This window comes from Pholcus phalangioides, unplaced genomic scaffold (assembly GCF_987345545.1).
Source record: "Pholcus phalangioides strain wild (caught in Gottingen) unplaced genomic scaffold, Ppha-v1.0 ptg000017l_1, whole genome shotgun sequence".
In the NCBI taxonomy this organism is placed as follows: domain Eukaryota; kingdom Metazoa; phylum Arthropoda; class Arachnida; order Araneae; family Pholcidae; genus Pholcus; species Pholcus phalangioides.
Window position 1 is genome coordinate 46,847,009 of NW_028301610.1, and position 16,105 is coordinate 46,863,113.

Sequence of the window (16,105 nt, forward strand, 5' to 3'; positions counted from 1 at the left end):
ACAGACTATTAAAAATAACTGGAAAAAATTAATATAAAAAAAGAGAGGGGGGGCAACACTTATCTTTATTAGTGAACTACAATGCCATATTACAGGAACAGGGCCTTCTACTACAAGATAAATCTAAAATATGTAGAAAAAATAAATAGACATTACACTCTAACACAAAACTGGCAAGGGGGACACTACAATTAAACAAAAGAATGCACAAAGTGAAGAATCCGGAGGCCGAGTTCACACACGTGTGGCCCAGCAATGCTGCTTTGGTTATTGGCCGGCACAGAGAGAAGGGGGAAGATGTCTCCACTTGATGGGAGTGAAAAGTCAAATTTATGCAAGAAATAATTTCAGAATTTGTAAAAGCCTATAATAATTTAGGTCCCTTGTTCCACAACTAGGAAAAAAATGCATTCAGTCACCCTGACAAACATTCATTTTTTTTTGCGCTTTCCCCTTCTCACGCCTATGATTTTGGTATCCCAGGCATCCAATGTACCTGCCTTTCACTAGTTATGGCCACACTGCAGAGTTCCCTTAACAAGGTGAGTGAGTCCTTAATCTTAATTTTTACATGTATATGGTTAAAGCTCAGACACCTTGTTTCAGTTACTAATATATATTCAAGGGTTGATAAAAAAAACCGGTTTTTTGAAAAAAGTTTTTTAGAAACAAAATTTCTGAAAAATAATTCACACTTCTAATATAATTAATTAAAATAAAATGTTTATTAATGTAATTAACACAATTCCCATATTAATCTATAAATATTTCTTACATTTTAATAAAAACCAACTTTTGCAATTTAGTTATTTTATATCTTAAGGAAATATTTTGTGTTTAAGAATTCTCTTAATATTATTAACCCTATAATAAAGATGTTTTCTCCAGTTACTTTCAATACGCTCAATTAGAATGATATTTTGCAAAAACTATGATAAAAATTAGGCAAATACAATGTGTTTAATGAAGCATAATTAATGAAGATTAATTAGCAATGATTTAAAATATACAAGGTGATTATAACTAAAGTTCTGATTTCAAAACACTGGTCAAAATGACTTTAAAATTTGCATGAATGTTCCTGAGGCAATGGAATTTTATATGGCGAACATAGGCGGAGATAGACTTGCAAGTCTGGGAGGTACAGTCATTATTGCTGGGGGGGATGATGATGTCAATTCATATATATATATATATACACATTAGATCAGTCGACTCCACCTTTGATGCTGGGAATGGTGGCTAGTGGTGAGAGCAATCGTCCGGCAAGTGAGGGACCCGAATTCGACTCCCGGTAGAGACAGAGATTCCTTCCTTAAAAAAAAATCATCTCAAAAAATAAATATCTTCACAACATCCAGTTTTCTGTATACCTTGCATTAACAAGTGGAGGGCAACATCATGTCATAGATTATAGTAGTGTTCACCTGTCAGGTGAACATGGCGGCCAGGTGTCATGTCATGTTGTTGTGAAAATGGTTCTTCAGCAGCTGCTTTGCTAGGTTGCAATGTGCATCTTGATATTCTAGTTGTGCTATCCACCAGGGCTGGACAAATAGAAAAAAAATTTAGGTGCCAGCCAAATTCTGAGAGTGAAGCATGTTTTCTCCAAGAAACGCAATCCTGAGTAATGTTTATTTTTTTACTTTTCCGGGACTTTATGACCCATTTTCATGTTGGAAGAGACATTATTACGAAATCAAAAAAAAAAAAAAATTGTCCCACACTTACACTTCATTTTAGCAATGATGCATATAAAATTTTAGGTGCCAAAACTGATTTTCTAGTCATCCTGGCATCTGGGATTTGTCCAGCCCTGCTATTCACACACTGATGCTGTTGAAGTGCCGAAATGATATGGTTGCTCAAAATAGATCATACTGCTGACCAAGTACACAGCACATATAAGACAACCATAAGTATTCTTTATGGGCATTGTATAATATTTTATCCCATGTATATATTGTTTATAATTTTTATTAATTGCATTTTTAATTAGGTTGCTTTATTTTTGAAATGTATGACATCCATATTTTTATGGGCATCTTTTTCTCAGCCACCTCATTGGGCATTGTGCCTGTTGTGGCGTTGTATTTGTACTTGGACATTTTAAAGGTTTTTTTCTTTCACCAAAGAAAATCCCATTGCTTCATGCAATGGACCCATGCAAATTTTCAAGCCATTCTGACCAGCAGGTCTTATTCATGTTTTGGAATCAGGACTTTAATTATAATCACCCTGTATATAGCCGATTATTTTTCATATATAACTTACTACTGTACATCCTAACCAAATGGTGACCCAGTCCATATTCCAAGGAATTTCTAACTGAAAATTATTTGGACAAGGATCGCCGGCCACTTCACGAACTGGCCCATTTCTGGCTTTTACTACTGTACAGCAGTAACCTTGATTAACCGGGGGTAATGTTGAAAATATGTAAAAAAAATTAATATTAAGCCTGGTGGTGATATACAGTACGAGATGTGCTGCTTCGTATGGAAAGAAAATGAAAATGTCTGAAGTAATGTAACTACTATAGTACACTGGTCCTTAAGGCGCAGCTGGTTTTTTTTTTTTCCATTATAAGACCAACTGCTCTTAGCATGCCAGTGAAATCACTGCTGTTGCTGCTGTAAAGGAAAAAAGTCTATGAGATAATACACCACCACCACATATGCGTGATGCAATCCTCATTCATGAATTTGCTTAAGAGAGAGTATTAGAATGCAGCGCAAAGAAAATGCAGTAAGAATGAGAAATTTTGATACTGTATATAATTTTCAGCAACTAAGGTACTTAATATGGAATAAAATTTATATTCAAGGCCACTTTTGTGAGATTTTTTGGAAAAAAAAATCACTTATATCATCATCTTACACCATTTAAAGATATACCATCAGAATAGAAAATGTGGTAAGAATAAAACATATTGGCTAATAATGAACCAATATGATATTTTTGAAGGAAAAATTATATTTAGGCCACTTTTATGTGATTTTTTGAAAAAAACAACTTAGTTTAAAACAACATGGTTTAAACCAAACAACCCTGATATATTCTTTTATTTCTGTCACCGTGAATATGGGGTTTGGTATGATCGCACCTGTGTGTGGCTCTTATCCTATTGATATCTCCCCTGATGCCAACTAAAACAATTCCATGTTTCTAAGTGCAATGTTCAAAAGATTTATTTTATTTTCATTCCTACCTGTTCTTTCACTCTTATAAGAAAGATACATCATATGTGAGGAAAAAAATCACTATCAGGGTACACAAAAACTAAAAGGAAAGAAAATTGTAAGGTTGCAACAAGGTTGAAAGAAAACAGAGTGAACTTGTTTCAATTCATTCTACTGGTGTTTGGGCACAATATTATGTCCTTTGATCATTAAGTGGTTAATGCTTTTTTCCCAACTTTTCTTCGTTTTTTGAATTCGAGCATCTCAGTGAATATTGCACTTAGAAATGTGGAATTTTTTTGGCATCACGAGAGACAGGCAACAACTTTCTAGTTGGGGTTTTGGGCTCACAAGAATGCCATAAAAAGTTATTTTTTTCATTTCAATAGCTATACACACAACCTCTTGCAACATGAATGACATAACTGAGTACTACACGTTATTTGGATACTTTGATACTTTTTCTAATTGGAAGTATGCTTCTAGGATCAACAGTTTGCCAATAAAATGTCATATGCACTGTTACCTATGCACCCTGTACATGCAAATGAATATATATACAAACAATTCTACATCTAAATTCTAAATTTGTGTGAATGAGGGAATCACACATTTAGCATTCAAAAAGTTGAAACTACATCTAAGAAACTCTCTACTGAATTCCATTAAAATAAATTGATTCCTTACAGCAATAAATAATACAGAATTTTGTAACATTTTTATTATTTAAATTTTAATGTTTTTGAAAAACAATAACAGGTTATTGTGCAATCATTCAGTTAGTTTAATAGGACTGACATCATGACAAGAAAAAAATCCAGAAAATATGAAATTCTTTTCATAGAAAAAATGTATAGCTGCATCTTCAGCTCACATAAGACAAAAGAAAAATAAAACATGATACATATACATGTAAAGAGAATGATTAGAGATTCTAACACATAAAAAAACGGTCTCTTTCTCTATATATAAACAGTATGAGAAAATATGTTCAATATTTGCTTTTTCATAGCTAATCAGTCTCTCCATATGAAAACATAGTTATCTAAAGAGAAGAATATAGTGGAAGTTAACATTTAATACACAAGTGGTTCTTACTTTTAACATGTAATACATACTTTCTTTGACTCTTTATGTACATTTTTAAGACCGGCATGTTCATATACAAGATATAATATGCATGTTCATATACAAGATATAATATGCATGCAATCATACAAATAATATTACTATTAAATACAATGTATACTTACATTCATGGTTATACATCTACACATATTTGCTGTTATAAAGATATAGCACATATAGTATTTTTCTCTTGAATACTACACTTCTATTCAGTTTAACTTTCAAGATTAAGGAAAGAGGCTCTAAAAAGAAGTGTACATTAATATTATATGCACTCTTTTTTTACATGCTATATGCAAATATTTTTACTGCACAAAATAAATGTTACAAACATATTTTGTATTGCAAAACTAGCAGAATTCTACAAGTTACTATGCTATACATCCGTTTTTGATGCATCTAAAATAATTTTTCTTTGGCACAAATCACCAAATTTTTTCTGCAGGAAGTACATCACAAAACTATCTCTATGATTGTATAAGCATTCCGGCCCCATAAAAAATATTCAAAACTGTTTTTAAGTACATTTTCATTCCCCCCAAAAAATACTACTCTTTTAAATAAAAACAAATATTATTCTATATTTTTAATCATTATAATCAGATTAAGTAATATAAAATGCAGATAAAGCACTCAGACTGAATGTGCGGTTTATAGCACTAATGGGAACATGGTAATCCAGCACCAATTAGCAAATTCTTCTAACAACACACATACATAGATAGTAAGTAATACTTTTACACTTTTTCGAAAACTATATGCAGATGAAGACAGGAAAAGTAAAATAAGAGTCAAATGATAGATCATTAATAATTTAGAAAATGAAGACAAAAAAATGTCATACATGCAATCTCTGAACATGAAAATTAAATGACTTCACTCTAGAAACCAGGAGCTCAATATGAATAAAAATTGCAGAGCTGAAAATTTTATTCATCAGGGTTTGATTTCCACATTTGTAAGCGGGACATTTGCACATAACTTTGAGGGTCATAAAATTGAAACAACATATCGTCCCCTGCATGCCAGAAGCATGAATGTGCAAATTCTCTTTTTTAATCAGCTGGTTGGATACCTTATTTTGCTATCTAAGTTTTGCCACAAACGCAAATGTGTATCCCTATTGAAACACGTTAGAAAACATTTTAGGAAAATAAACTTCCATAGAGTAACATGGGTAGAGCAAACATTCCTGCGTCATTTCCTCCAAATATTTTTTTCAACGACATTGCACATTCATGATTTTTCCATGAAGGGAGCAATATGTTCACTGACTAACCAAACATGTTTGTTCCTGATTGCAGGGGCTCTTTAATTCCTGCTTTGCCTGGGGTCCCATCACGTCAAAGTCTGGCCTCATTATTCATATAGATTCCTAAGATACCTCAGAATAATGATTATCAAAACCAAAGAGAAAAATATTATGAAGTCATTAAAAGCTATAAAACTTTGCATACATAAGCCAAATTGATCTCCAAAAAATACTATGATAATAATAACAACGAAAAACTATATAAGCTTCTTATTAAGAAATATATTCATTTCTTTATATGCTGTAAACCCAAAAACATAAAATGGGTTTTTAATTTTTATATTAAGTCATTAAAAAACATCCAGAAACCAATATTTTCAATTGCTTAGGCATTTTACTTTATATTTGAGACCACTGAGACTCATTTGCAATAACTGATTTCGATAAGAACATCAGCTGTTTTTAAAAATTGAAAATGAAATAAAGAAGCCATGCATTGAAGAGAAAGTGGAACACATTGCTTTTAAATTCCAAAATAAAATCAATGACAATGTATCTTAATTTGCATTAAACTACTTGTTCTCATACAAAGAGGAAAGTGTGTTGTCATATATTCTTGAGCAAAGCTAAAAACGCAGCTTTCGTGACAGAAAATACAGGGGAACTACCAATAAAAGGATTATCAGGAAACAACAAAAGACTTGATTGGCAAAACCCAAGTCTGCGGAGGCACTCAAAAGAAAAACCTCAGGCTCTTTCAGAATTAATTCAAAGCGATGAGAGCACCAAGGTCAAGTCTGCATATTCAAACATTACGTTTAGAAATTATTTTTTACTCTATTCTCCTCTCTACCTTTAAAAAAAAGACAAAACTTAATTTCCACCAAAACACATTTAGTAACTAAATTGGTTGTCCTGTTTGTGTAAAGTAATTTTTAAATGAAGTTATTCATGATTTCAAAACACATTTATAATTGAGCCCATGTCAGGTAAATTACTGTGTAAACCTCTTTAGCAATGATTTTCCAAATGAATACACCATCCCAGTTCTTTTCCAGACACCTGTTATTGCACATCATGGGTTCTTAAATGTGTACTCTGTTAAGTTTTTCTAATTACAGGTAATATTAAGAAAAAACTGTTAGGGCTTCTTAAACATTTTTGCATAACCTAAGAGAATGTTAGGCACTGTTAGAATTTTTCAAACTAGAGTAATCCAGATTATAATTAAGTGATAGGCATAGTATGAATTTGACTTCAAATTCATCTTAGTCTGAACAATTTTCAAGCAAGATTTTCCCCTTGGGGTCGCATTCATGATATATCTATATATGGGTGCTACTAATAATATCTTTCACAGCTTTATGCACTAATCCTCTTTTCTCTTCCTTTCATGTCTTCAGTCAATAAAACTATATTTTTTGCTTCAGTCTAAAATATTACTGTTTCAGTAAAAGAAACTGATGAAGAATACAAGAATGTATACCTATGTAGACTACGTGAATAATCAAAAAACACAAATATTAAGAAACCTAATAAAAGAAAAATCATGAGATTGAAAAAAAAAGGCAAGGCACAAACTCAGTTATTTTCAAGTTTCACAGGACATGAAATAAAAACAAAAAATAAAATGCACATTAATCAGAGTGGTTGAAAATGAATCAGGATGGATAAATGATGCCACTGGGGGATCTGCAAACATCTCATTAACTTATCCATGATTTCATAATAAAAATAATATAAAAAATCATAGAGATAAAAAGTCACAATATTTCACACATACAATCTTTTATATTTTGATTCCTTGAAATCTGAACTAACTTTCCATTTTATTCCCAATATAGAAAACCTGATAGACTAGAGCAATAGTTCTCAAAGTATTGGCCGCAATCTTCTTTGGGAAAAACAATGATAAACTGGGGGGGGGGGGTGTACGAGTATATTTCAAAATGAAAATAAATTTCTTATATTGAAATATTATCTTTTGCAAAGTGAATAAAAGTATATCAAACCAATATATAATTCTGTTACTCTTAACTGAGCTATTTATAACACAGATATAATATATTGGAATTATACATTTGCAAAAATCAATATATATTTAGAACTAATATATTAAGGAACAACTTGATAGCAGATGAAAACACTGTCACTTTTATTTCAAATGAAGATTACAACAGGAGGAGGGTCCTGAATACAATTATTGTCGTGTTCGCCAATAAAATTCTTATCAAAAAAAGGGAACGGTCTAAAAAAGTTCAGGGAAACACTAGACTAGAATCAGTTCGAAACAGAAACTATTGTTATTATTCATACAAAAAAATGTACATACAGTCAAACACTGATTTAATGAATCAGAACAGACAGACATTTTTACTCATTGAATTGAGGAAAATTATTATATCAAGGTTGGAATTAACACAAATATATGCACAAGCCCTAAAGCAGAATATGCCAAAATCTGTGACGTATGTCTCGCATAACAATCTGGAAGAATTTTAAAAGTGTAAAAAAACACACAACCAGCCAAGGGCTCGTTGCAGAACAATGCAAAACATTCTGCTTTGGGGTGCACAAGGACCTCTGAAAAGAATTTGTTATATCAGAGTTCATTATATTATAGTCAGGTTGTATGTATGCATTTTTTCAAGTGAATGCTCAGGAAAAACATTCTTGTGATATTTTAAATGTTAAAATTATTCATTTTCTCCAGTGACTTATCTGCTACGATTTGAGAAATTCTTTAATTATGTAAGGCATTCTTGCAGAAACTATTACACATTAATCAACCAAAATGGGTACACAAGTGGCTAAGCATGACACAAAACCTCACTCATAAGAATAATACATAAAAGATGCAAAGCTCAACTGTTTCTAAAAATATTCCTGAGAAATAATTTTTCTATATATGTAAAAAAGTTCATATTTATAGATATAATTGTTTTTAGGTGTATTTATACACATAGCCATTCTTTTTATATTTATTTGAACATAAACCTGATACTTTTTTCAAGAACCTAAAACAGTTTCTCTCTTATGAAAAACAGCATAGTGAATATCATTTGATTAGACATTCATTCAAAGTAATAAATAAAAAAATTATTTCACTGCATTATCCCTCTAGCACAATATATATTTTTTCTTCTTTTTAATGAAATATACTTTAACTTTTCAAAAATCTATTAGTCCTGAGACCCCAGAGGAATTCTTTTCCTATTATAAAATTATAGAATCAGATATAGCAGGGCCGGTTCTGGACATTTTTCAAGTACAAGCAAATAATATTTTGGTGATAAAAAAAAAATCACCCCTCCCCTTCAGTTGGTCCCCTTCTGCTGTATTCAAGATCCGGCCCTGAGATATATCAAAGAACCTGTTCTACAGGCCCCATTCCAGAACATATCGGGAGCTCTGATATTGTATTATTCTCATTAAGCTTACACAAAATATATAATGGTTGCAAATTGTGATAATCCCTTTCAGACCCTGCATGCACAAATGTGGAGGTGGGGGTTGCTTTTTCAAATTTAAGATATTTTTTTTTTTTAACTTCAGGGAGTTTACTCCTGACTTCAAGGATTATGTGTGTGTTATCATTGAAGTCAGGGCTGCACTCTTTGATGTTAAAAAAAGAATAAGTGATGAAAAACAATCCCCACAATTGTGATTGCTAGGTCTCAAAGGACAATCGGTGTGTTCCACATCATATAATTATCTGAAGGAAATGATCTGTAGCCAGAAATTTCAGAAATCAGCATCACAGTGATGAACAAGAGAGTTGCCATTCATTTAAAAATACCAAATACAATCAAGTTCGCTAATCACATGCCTTGGGGATTCCTGTGAAGTGTATATTATAACCAACATGTCTGTTATAAGCAAGGTCTTGACATAAGCTTAAGTAGCAGTTGTGTGTATATATATAATACATTATTGAGATTGTCATGGACAGAATAATATTATACAGCTCATAAGTGAACTTAATTTAATATGGATCTACACTGCTTGATGATTTCTAAAGAACAGTGTGTTATTTTTCTTCATACCTAATGGGAGACATCCTTTAAAGAAATGAAATTTGACACATGTTTAATAGACATCCTGAAGTATCTTTATTATGAAAAAAAACTAATATTGCCTGATGGACAAAAAAGACAAGCCAAAGAAAAAAAGATGCTCCTAACAGCAATTGTAAACAGTTACGAAAGTGCTCGTTCTGCTGGAAATAAGGACAGATACGAGTTCTTCAGTATGACGTGTGGCCTCGTCAGACACTGATGCATATTTGGCATGCTGTGCACTTAACTGTGGTATTAAGTTTGGTGAATATGTAGGCCGGATCATACACTATATATTTTCATTTGCTAGTGTGTCTCATACTTCATCTTCCCTATGTGGACAGGCATTGTCATCCATGAACAAAAATTCTGGACCAACTGCTCCGTGGAAAAGACAGACATGACCCAGGAGAATCTCGGTGCAATACTGCTGTGATGTTATGGTACTGCCATCAAATATATGAAGTGGAGTTTTGTGCCATTGTGCGTGATACCCGCCCACACCATTACTCTTAGACCATCACAATCAATTTCCTGGGCATTCTGCTGATGGTAAAGAGTTCCCTGCTCTCTCCACAGTAGCTGATGTCCATAATCACTGTTGATGCTGAAGCATGATTCATCAGAGAACATGACTGTGGACAACTGTTGCTGATCCCAATGAATACACTCATTACACCAACGTAATCTTTCTCGATGATAAGCTCAGAGCAGAATGTATTTTATAGCCTTCCGTGCATATAAGCCAACATTGTTTGATCACCGAGAACTGGTTCTCACACATGCGAGTGGCAGTAGCATCAGAAAAGTCTGTGGCTTTCTGGCCAGGAGTAGCATCAGAAAGGTCTGTGGCTTTTTGGACAGGAGTAGCATTTCTGTTTCTTTTTGCCACTAGGCTGAAATATCTATTCTCTTGGAGTATAGTGATCCTTCCACTACCAGCATGCTTTTGCCAGAGCTTCCATCTTCAATTTTTTTCCTTGAACCATACAGGAACTCAAAGTCAGCTTTGAAGATTAATGGGACAAAATCACACAAAGCACTCATCAACAGTTAAGTAGACAGCATGTACAACAGATGCCACATATGCATTAGTGTCTGAAGTGGTCATACATCACACTGAAAAACTCATATCTGTCCCTATTTCCAGCAGAACAAGCACTTTTCATAACTATTTACAACTGCTGTTAGGAACATCTTTTTTTATTTGGCTTGCCCTTTTTTTGCTATGTGGCAATACCTGTTTCATTTTTCATAATAAAGGTACTTCAGGATGTCTATTAAACATGTGTCAAGTTTCATTTCTTTAAAGGATGCCTGTCATTAGGTATGACGAAAAATAACACTGTTCCTAAGTGTCAAGCAGGATAGTTTAATTTCTGAAATTATTACATTTATTAGAATACATGATCTGCAGAAAATATAAATTTTTTAAAATTTGAATTTTACTCTGATGTTATTTAAGTATGAGAAAACCACTATAGTTAAGATAGTGGTTTTCATCTTAAGTTGTCAATGTTATATATTATGTTGATTATATGCACAATAACAACCAATAAAGTTCAATTAACATCAATCAAGACCCTTTTGAATTAGCATAGTTTTTCATTAGGTAAGAATGGTTCGATGCTTTTGAAACAGTGCAGATTTCTGCTTTTCCCAACCTCAACAGGAACTTCATTTACCACTGCTCTCTACCATGTCATCCAAAAGTAACACAGCAAAACTAAAAATTCAATAATTCATAAAAACAATAAACACGATGTGGTTTTCATAGAAATACTCAGAAAGACATGTTTTTAATAACAAAAAAAATTATTGTAGGAAAAAATAGATTCATTTGCCACTGGCAGGTGCTGCTTTAGTTGTGTCAGTAACTTTTACAGAGGCAGATCTGTTTAAATGGCGAAAAGCAGTAGCTCTTGGACCATTACAGTGCTACCTCATGATAGCAGATAAAAAATTTTACTGCCAGAATAGTTCTATTATTTAAAAAGTGTATTATATGTGTGCATTTCTATAAAAACTGCATCCTGCTCTACAGTCTACACTTTCCAAACTATTGAATTTTTACTTTTGTTACTTTTTGATCACCTGGTATATTGCATCACAACATGATGGTGATATTTTCACTTTGCTCATTTTGCGACAAGTGCATTTTTTACCAATGAATGAAACAAGTTCGTTGAGTCTTTATACAGATTGAAACAAACTATACATCAAGGTGGAAGGACCCCTTCATTTCTTAGTGGTTGCTGAATTGGTCTCTGGTCAATGCCAACATTCTTTATAAATATTTTATCATTAGAAGATTTTGACAATGCTTGTTACAATTTCCTCAAAATTGATGGCAAGAAAAGCTGTTATGTACTACTTGCTCTGCTACTGCGGTGCCAAGTTGAAAAACAAGGGAAATCACACACACAAGACCATGTGCAAGACCATTCCGACAATCTACTCACACAATGTTAAAATAATTATTTTCCAGTGATCAAGACATCCATATGCATTGCATATGTTATGCTAATATGTACGTTTCACAGTATGACACATCCAAATTATTCTCTAGGTTAAAGGATTTTTTTTGGATACACTATATCCACAGTATATATGTCAAGCAGGGTATGTAATAACAGAGTTAAAGATATAAGACGTGAACGGGACAATATTTGGGAAACACAAAAAGTATGTTATATCCACAGTGTATGTTATAAGTACTTGACTGTATATAAGTTCAAAACTCCACATAACAGCTGTAAGGGAAGATACAGAACATCAACCTGAACCATATTCACATAGAAAAAAGAACTTTCAAAGTGAGAAAAGTTCAACGGCTTAATCATGAAATCGGCAGAGAGGCAATGCATTCTTTAAGCTGCGCACAGCCAAAAAGCTTCTGTACACACCGATTTTCTGCTACACAGAAGAAATTTACAATATGGTATACGTTATCATTTTTACTTTGTCATTCCACATAGATTTCAAAATTGTGTGCAGAGTAACAACAAGTCTCTCTCTGCACTGGTAAAAAAAAGTTAGAGGGCAAATTTCTCTGAGATCCCAAATAATTTCACCTACTTTCAATCAGGGCTTTGAATTTCTAGCACTATGAATAAGTCAAACACAAAAAGAAATTTGACAGAGTAAACATGAGGTAAAGGAATAACACCAGAGAAATTTAATAGTGCATGCATTATATCAGAAAACAAGAAGCAAACGTCATTATGGCAGTTAATTAATTTGATATGAAAAACAAGTAATGAGTAATATTTAATTCATAGAAGAACTTGATATGAATTTTAATTAGAGAATTAACAGGAAAATAATATATTAGTCTCAATGTGTTTTCAAGTGTTGAATAAAGACTAATAAAAGTCATTTCAATATACAGTCCCTCTCCATGGCAAAGATTAGAAAAAGAAAAACTGATTGAAAAAAAAAGTTTTTCCACTCACATAACGGGTTCGTAGGACTGTGGTTTGGCACACACTCAGACATCAACAAAGGGAGAAGTGATGTCCATTTCTTCCACACCATTTTTGACGTACCCTGTGCATCAAACTGCACTGCAGGGTTAAAAACAAATTTTGCACACATTCATCATGTGCTATTGATTTAATAAACATCAACTTCATTTACCATGAATTTGATATTTTAAAGCTATCTGGAAAAACATTGTGATTTCTAATGTATAAGCAATGACTACGGCATAGTTTTAAAAGCTAATTTTAAGCTCCTGAAGCCAATATGAATAGGGCAGAAAAATAAATAACTTTTTGTCAATGGCTTTCCTCAAAAAATATATGAATACGTGTTATGTAGAAAGAGATAGATTACATTTACAATAAACATAAAGGAGGTGGGGATATGAATATGAAAGGATGAAAAGCCCAGTATAACAGCTGAAACAAAATTTTCTGTAATCTCTTTCCACATTTAAAAAATAATTTGATTTAAACCTTTATTTGGTTGCGTTGCTGTCAAAAGTGACACACGAGTTTCTTATATTTTTCAAATAAAGGCATTGCATATTTTGAGCTCATTTCAGCATTGATGCTTCTAAGCAACTTTAAACATTTTATTTTTACTTGTGAGGTTTTTTATGAAGTTTCTATAATTATCATCGGAATGGCTCAAAAGGTACACGTCTCCTATTTCTTAATAATCCGAACGAAAACAGTTCTTATTCCTTTCATTTTGGGGTTTTTTTTATAATTTTTATTCCCTTTCATGTGTGGAATAGACATATTGCTGTGCAGGCAAAACAATGAATGACATTTTTATACTATTCAAATCTATGTACATCATATAAATACAGTGTATTCCCTGAAGTGCAACACATCCCATATTTTTTTAAATATTGACAATTTCTTTTTTTTTTGTATTGTCATAACATTCAGGGTACCTAATTTTCTTACTATAACTCATCAAAAATTTCCCCCTCTCAATATTTCAATGCTTGGCAATTAAAGGGTTAAGTATGAGATTGTTTGCTGTTAGTTAAATACTCATAATCATGATTTTGTATGAATTTTATTAAAAATATAATTGATAATAAATACATTTTCAATGAATGGCTCATTGACGCTTTATCAACTGTTAAATTGTTGAAAGAAACTCAAAAAAGTAATTTGATATAAATACAGAGCATCACTGAATTAGTTTCATTTAAATATTTTTTTATTTGGGGTTTGTTAGTGCAACAGAGTCTTGACATAACAGAATCACTTAGTTCCATCAAAACATTTGCCATAGGGAAAAAAAAGATAATAGTTTTTTGGGGGAGATTTGAGTTATTCATGTATTGGGTTACATATAAGTGAAAAACCTTTCTATTGGTACAAGAGGCACATCAATCTAGGGTTACCAGATTTGAAAACTGAGAAAGGAGGATGCCTGCGTGTGCACCATTGTTAGCATCACTTTTCCCAATTTCCACAATGGATGGTGCTATTACGTTAACAAAAAGCTTGCCACCATAACTTTCCTTAGTCTATATTATTAGGCATCTATAAAGGGTTATGGGGGACTAATTTTTCCCAATTAAAACAGAACCACTGGAAAAAGCAAAAAAGAACAAATAATGATCATCTCCATTCTCATTTATAATACATTATTCCTACTGTCTGGTCAGTTTTATTGATTTTCCTGGAAAATGGTTTGAGATATTTCTTGGCAAAGAACCTTGTCTTTTGTTTATTGGCATTTCTGAAAGCTTTGTCTTTCGTTAAGCTTCTAACCCTCAAATGATTTCTTTTTCTGTCGGGAGCATTGCTTTTTTGCCAGAGGCGATTTGCCATAGGAATCAGCATCAGGAGTTGTTTGCATCATAGTTTCTTATAATTTCTGAATAAAAGAGATAACCCCTCTCTCCTCTCCTTCGGTATACAGCATTTATTGTTGGTTAACAAACAATGGTATTCTCGAAATGGATGTTGTAGTTTTCTTCTTCCAGAGCAGTTTTTCATATCATCCTCGAGCAAGCTGGGCCAAGGTTAGGATAGTATATCCCTGCTTGCCGGCAAGTTGGGTTCTCATATTCTGAGAATTTTGACGACAATTGATCAAAGCGTGTAAAAATGTGTGGGAAAAAAACACACTCATATCAAAAAAGAGAAAAAATGCTGGAAACCTGAAAAAAGGACAAAAGGGCAAATTTTTTAAAATGTAGGAAGATGCTTGAAATGACAACAAAAAAGGGGGATGTTCTCCTAAAGGAAAATATCTGGTAACCCTACATCAATCCAACTGTAGTTTTGAAATTCCTAAACGAGTACAGTTACCTTTTTTTTTTTTTAATTTTTGAATTAAGTGATTTTTGAATTTTACAGTGATACCTCAATTATTAAAGATAATCCGGAATCAAGTTTGTTAGTCGAAATGTGATTTCCCATAAGTTTCTATGGAAAAGCATTTAATTTGTTTTAGGTACTTTCCAAAATTTATAGATAAGTTTTTTAAAGCACAAAGGAATGCTATAAAAATACAAACACTGACTGAAGACTAAAATAAACAGCTTTAAAATTGGAAAAATTAAAATATACAGGAAAATGAGAGAGATACTGAAAATCATTTTATACTATGTAACACCAGCTTTAGTCTACTGAAGCCTGGTTTCGACACAACCCAGTCGAGTTCATAGGTGTCCCCCTTCTATTTGTGATTTGGTCAGCTGATTTCTGTATCTGATGCATGCAGACAATAAAAAGTAAGATTCTAGAATGTGTGCTCTGAAAACAGAATTTTTTAATACTTTTTCTCTTAGTTTAATCTTTTATTTTATTCGAAATGTTTTTTTCGTTCTGAAAAAAAAAAGACAGGCTATATCTGAATAGTGATTCTGAGGCAGACATAGATTAAATACTGTTGAGTGACAGCAATTCTGATGATGATTGCCACGAAAATTAGGCTCATAAAGCTGCTGCATTATGTGAGTGTGTGCATCCATGGTACTTAAAATGTTCATTGGCCTAATCTATATTTGT